The sequence below is a fragment of the Vidua chalybeata genome, chromosome 5, assembly GCF_026979565.1.
Source record: "Vidua chalybeata isolate OUT-0048 chromosome 5, bVidCha1 merged haplotype, whole genome shotgun sequence".
Lineage (NCBI taxonomy): Eukaryota > Metazoa > Chordata > Aves > Passeriformes > Viduidae > Vidua > Vidua chalybeata.
The window spans coordinates 11,079,749-11,086,606 of NC_071534.1; positions in this window are offsets into that span (position 1 = coordinate 11,079,749).

The window sequence follows — 6,858 nt, forward strand, 5'->3', positions numbered from 1 at the left end:
ATTTCAATTTAATTTTGAAGCACAGGACCAGAATAATTTAATTGTACTATATCAAACAGGTATCATTTTCATAGTGCAATTAAGCATGTGGGACAAGGATTCCAATTTGCTGGGAGCACAAGTTCATGTTTAAGCCATATTGCTGAATAAAAAATGGGAAACCCAGAGGAAAGTGCAGCTAAAATGACTCAGAAGACTGTACCATTTTAATGCTACAGGTATTTATGAACACAAGATGACATCTATCATACTTATAGTAATTTTGAATGGCTTTGTTATAATTGATATTGCCAGTTTTGTAAGGAGCTGTTCATTCTTTTTCAATCACTTGATGATGAGTGTCACAAGTAAATTGTGTCTTGCAACATGAGTCCATTCTTGATATTTTTAATCAGTGTAGATTTAATTTTTGTTTTCAACCTATGTTAACTTTTAGGGAGTGAAAAACAGCATCTTTGTTTAAGTGAGGGGCTTTTTTACAAATAATCTACATTTCAACAAGTCCTTCTCTTTCGTTTATAAAACTATCGTAACATGGCTGCATTACATTGGTCCATTACCTTAAGCTCTCTTGCACCACAGAAATGCTTTCTTTCTCTAAGAGATTCCTGGGCCCCACAATACTTCTAAAATTATCACCTGGCTTTTTCAGTTCTCTCCATGTGTTATGGTTTAACATTGGTAGGCAGCTAAGCACCAAACAGCCCTCATTCATTCCCCACTGAAGTGGGATGGGGCAACAAAAAAGGAACATTAAAACAAAACAGAAAAAAATCTGTGTGTCTAACCATTAATTAAAAAAAAAATGAATGAAGGATAAACAGAAGAAGAGAGAAAGCAAACAAAACAAATGATGCAAAGGCAATCACTCACTACTTCCCAATGTCCAACCAATTCCCCTTTTCCCCCCTTTTTGTTTTTTGACTGACCATGATGCTATATGGCATGGAATATCTCTTTGGTTAGTTTGGGCTGTCTGCCTTTCCTTCTTTCACTATTTCATACCTCCAACCTAATCATTCAGTGTAGAGTGAGAAGCAGAGGTGGCCTTGGTGCTGTGCAGACACTGTTCATCAATACCTATGACATCAATGTATCATGAGTATTGTTTTGATCACAAATATAAGCTGTAGCACTGATTGAGCTGTTATGAGGAAAGCCAGGCCATTTGTGTTGGATATGACTGATACACCCCAAAACTTCTGTACTGCGTCCAGCATCAAAAGCAGTTTCATACACAGCCTTCACCACAATAAGAATTTATTCGAGAAAAGACATGACACCTTCCATTCTGTTCTTCACCTGAAGGGAGTGCACAATTAGTCTGCAGTCTCCTTTGTCACTGCTACAAAGCTGATTTCATTTGTCTTATTTTAAAGCAAAGGTTTCGTTTTCCCCTGCTTAAGGTCACAAAATTAGTAAACACACCTAGCAGTCCACAAGTTTTATTGAAAATAAAACCCTACAAACACTAGCACGATGCCCCAAATTCTGGGTGGCCTGGACTAAGGCATGTAAAAGGGAACTTACAGAAATTTGGCCTAAGATGTGAGACTGGAAAAGATCAGTGGTTTTTCATGAGTAGTGTGGATGTGCTGAGTGAGAAGAGTGACTGCAGAGTTTCTCCTGACCCAGCCGAGATCACCCTGCTCTTGACATGCTCAGGATGTCATTGTCTATCTGTGGACCCTTGCTGCTCCTAAATAGAGCTCCACCTCTTTCTCCTCTCTTTTCTGCTTCAGATGCTGGCAGGAAATGAAGTCTTCAGAGGCAGAAAATGTGCCTAATGGGGTCAGACCCCTGGGCTGAAAATCATGTGCAAGAAGATTTTATTATCTCCTATATCCTTAAAAGAGAGAGAGATGTAAGAGCATATCTTTTTACATTTTTTTCGTAGGAAAGCATGTGATTCTGGAGACTGTTGCTGCCTCATACTAAAGAAATCCAGCAGTTCCTTTATATATGACTGCCTGCACTATAAAACTATACACTAAAGCAAGAACAGTTGACCTCCTGCATATAAATTTTTTAATTTTTATTTATATATATATATAAAAGCAAAAAGAATATTTGTTCAAATCCACATGCCCAGAATGGTACAAAATGATGGGAAATTAAGTTATTTTAATCAACAGGGTAAGAATAAGTGCCACTGAGCAGAAGACAAAGATATGTTCAGATAATTTCACAAAAAACCTGATGGCCAGTAGGTGGTACCCTTATTCCAGATAACAAACAAAGCAGGGGGTGGGGCAGAGGGGATAAAATCAAATAACTGACATTTAGCGCAGTATTGTGAATAATTTCCTCCCCTATTAGCCACTTCAGAGTCCAGCATACACTCTGTAAAGATCATTGGGCTCGCCTAATGAGAATTTGGGCAAGGCACCTGTAAGTGAACTGTGAAAGGGTCAGATCCTGTCATTGAGAGTCGTGTATTGCTGGAATTAGACACTGTCGTTTTCCACATAGAATACTTTAACCACCTTGTAATCAAGCTTTTATGCATTTAAGAACTTGATATTCACAATTAGTACATAAACCTCTGACCCACAGGTTGTACCACTGATTAATATAATTAACTCAATAATGCTAAGATATATCTTAAACGTGTTGTTTAGTTTGTGAGAACATTGCAAATTTTTTTTTCTTTTTTTCTGAAGCAAGCTTGTTTACTAGTTTAAGCAATTCTTAGACCGTGGAAGGATGTTATGAACAAAATTATCTTCAATAACATAGGAAATATTTCTTTATTTAAAGGTCTGTCAAGCTGGAAGAAGTTTCCCAGGGAAGTAGTCAAGTCACCACCTGTGCAGGTATTTAAATGTGTAGGTGCAGCATTTAGGGACGTGCTTTAGTGGTGTGCTTGGCAGTGCTGGGTTAATGGTTGGACTTCATGGTCTTAAGGGTCTTTTTCGACCTAAATGATTACATGTTTCCAACATTAATTAGTTAGTGTAAGTTGAAAATATACACATTGATATTTAATTACAGCAAAACATCAGTGCCTGGGAAATAAAGCCAGTTGCAAGCTGTTATGGTAGAATGGAAATCCTTTCAAATTGATCCTGAAGTTTTTGTTAATTAATTGAAATTAGTATAACAAGTTGTTGTAAGAATAGTTCTTTTATTTTATTAATTTAATTTTATTTTTATTAAGTATAGACACAATCATCTTCAGTTTGAAATACCAGCCTGAATACTCTTTGGGGTGGAGGTGTAGGAGGAGATTGAACTAACAGACAAAGCCATAGGATACATGTCTCTCCATCAGTGCACTTAGCACTGAAAGTCTTGTCTAAGCTGGTCATCCTCTTCCCGTTACATCCTCTTGTGACAGGAGTACCCTGAGTGGTACCACCTCTCTTTGGCACTTAACCTAGCATGTAATGAGCTGCCCTCTGGAGAGCCCCTGTCTCTGTCCTGACTATAGATGCACCTACACTGATTACCTTAAACCAGATACTTCTGTCTTTGGTTGCTGAAACACTGATTTCTATTACTGATTTTTATTTTGATAAATATTTGACCATCAGTTGTCACTTTGGAAGGCTGTTTGGAAGGTAACATCCTTTACCCTATTGATTAATTTTGGATTTCAGATGTCTCCAATACCAAATAATACCGAATAATGCCTAAAATGGTACTGAACATCAATACACCTGAAGATAACAATTGCAAACAATTACAACATTTACCATATCTTATTCCCAGTTATGCAACTACAACCAAGTTGAATTCATTTGAAAATGATTAAGTGTTACCTTTTCTTTTCTTTTTTCCACTACCTTCTCTTTAATTTTCTTAACTTGTAATTTAAACCAGAAGCAGTGCAAATATTAGATATTGCGAGTCCAAAAACTTGTGAAATTGTTACACTAATCTGAAACAGATATCTAAGAAATCTTAATTTAAGAAAGGGACAGTAGGCTCATAACACCCAAAGAGACCAACTTCAATAGAAAATATCTTCTGACCCAAACTCAGCTTTAGGCCTTTCAAGATGAACAAAACTCAGAACTCGGCCCTCACGTTGAAAATGTGCAATTAATACTAGTAGAGATTTGGCATCTCCAAATCTAACTTCATCATTTTCTATTCTAGCCCTAAACCAAACCAAACACCAAAAGAGAAAAAACCCCCAGGAAATATAATTTTGTCTGAATTGTTGGCTTTTTAAAGTGACAGCTCTGGGAAAATTATTCATGTGAGCACAAATTTTATTGGTTCTTATTCTTCATTTTTATTTTCTGTATTTTCTCCTGCCCTCCTGTATCTTCGTCCAATATTCATCCAGTATTGGTCTATGCTATGATTCTCCAATATCTCTGTCTCTTCTCACTTCCCAGTGGGCCTGGCTGCACTAGAACCCTTTTTTCCACCCTTGTCATTTTTTTTTTTAAATGCTTTACTAAAGGTCATAAGTCATGTGTCCAACCCTGTATGAAATGGAAGGGATTGATGTAGTTTTATCCTTTCCAGCCTTAGAATTCCTCTCTCATACTATAATAAAATTTTTCCAATATCATTATTTCAAAAGCTGAAAGATCCTTTTCATCTTGCAAACAAAAAAATATTATTTTACAAAACCATGCAACTCCAAATGTCCTTTTCAATCTTAATAAAAAAATCAAGTGATTGTGGAAATTACATTGTAAAATTATACAAGACAATTCAAATAGACTTCTGTTTTCTATCCCTTGGTTTAAAACTATGCCAAAAAAACACTCCTCTTGTTTTATTCACAAACATTCCTTCCACAGTGCCCTGAATTTGCATGCTCTTGCTGTGAAACTTGTTTACTGGCAATGAATTCTGCTTCCACAGTTGTCTTCTGATTGAACCCTTTGGTGTCTTGGGTGAAGTAGGAACCTTCACATAGCAGTGGGAGCTGTGAGATATGCTGAAGGTAGACATCAAAACACTGGGATAACTCTGAGGTTCTGCAGTAGCAACAGTGCCTGTTCCCTGCAACTTCATGCACTTTACTGACAAATATCAGTGACATGCCATGCACATTTAATTACATTTATGCTGTTATCATGTATTAAAAAATGCATTATGAATTTTGGAAAAGAATTGACAGATATATCAGCTCTAATTTGAAGATTTTTAATGCAACCAGAAAATTATTCCTAGGTTTTCTGGTTTTAGCTTTCTTATAATTTCTTTATTATTATTTAACCTCTCAGTTTATACTCAGCTGTCCACCAGTCTTCTAGCAACAGCATTCACCTCCTTGGCTATGAAGACTTAAAACACATATCTGTTATTCAAATAAGCCTTATTTATGGATTTTAAGGAGAAGTTAAATCAGTATGACTTTACAGTGTTGAAAATCTTTATATATATTACAATACTTAGCAAAAATGTAAAAGGAATTATTAATTAAATTTCACAGAATTTATTTACAGGAATTGATTTTTGAGTTAGATAATCTAATAGGCAATTATTATATTTAGAGGGCTTTTCTTATGGCTGTGAGATTTTATTTTACACAAAATTAGGCCAAAGAACTAAAATCAGAACAACATATTTGCAGCCAAACAATGAGAACACATTGAGGTCTGGGCCCATCTTGTGGCTCTGAAGTAATTTTACTTTATGGTCTTAGTAACTCAGTATTTCTCTGCTTTAGTTCATCTTCTTGGATTAATTAATTTTTATTTCTCTCCATTTATAATTTCAAAGTCTTCAGATCTGAGACAATAAGAAGATTATTGTATGTGCTAATACAGACACTACAGGAAAGAGTTTAGAAATATCTCTGTGTCTGCAAACAGCTGCTCAGTCATTAACTGCACAGTGTCTTTCCATCTAACTGCATCGTGTTAGCTCCAGTCCCTCAACTATGCCAGTACAAATGCAAATATGGCCCAATGGTGACTGAACTAACATCACAGTTTTTGTTTCCTTCTTGATTATAGTCCATATTATATTTCTCTATTTGATTCACGATATGTTTCACTGGGTACTTGTACCAGCATAGTACATGGAGTGGGTGGAAACGCAGGACAGAAGAGGAGCAGCACCACTAAACCCTTATTTTCAGTGTAGTGGAAATAATGGAATAAATTTTAATTAAAATCTGCATAACTCTGAACACAATTTATTAAAAAGCTTAAAAAACTTCAATACCAACAGTGCTTGGTTTTCGTGGCAATTGTCTCAAAGTGCCTTCACTAAGACTAGTTGAATGATGAGAAATAATTTCTAAATTAGGATGTGATCAAACCTTTCGAAATGAAGACATGCATTCCTTTTGATTTCAGTGGTCTTTGGATTTTTTGGAATATTTTTAGTTACAGAATATTTTGGGATGGGAGCACTGGAAACATTCGAGTCATCCTTTGCTTTGTTACTAGCTGTCCACTTCTTACATCTGATTCCTTTTCAGTAACTATGGAATTTCTATCTTTAGCCTCAAGAAATAGTTTAAGCTAAAACAATTTCCCTGCTTTTTCTGATTAGATGGTATCCAGGGTGCCACCCTGCATGCTTACTGCCAAATCGTGGTAGGATATTCCAAAAGAAAAGTGTAGCAGAGCTCAGAAATTTAGCCCCACTTCTTGCTGTATCCTTTCTTTTATAGTAGTAAAAGAGAGAGAGAAAAAAAAAAAAAAGAAGCTAAATTTGCCAGTACCTATTCTTTCTAAAAATAAAATAATAAAAAATAAAAAATCCTCTAGAAGAAGTTATTAGGATGTCTTCATCTGAATTCCAGTACAGCTGAAAAAAAAAAAAAACAACAAACCAAAAACCACACAAAATAACAAAATATCACCTTGGGTTCATAACAGAAAATGATTGCTTAGACACTAGAGAAAACTAAAAAAAGCAGCTGCATTAGCATTTAGG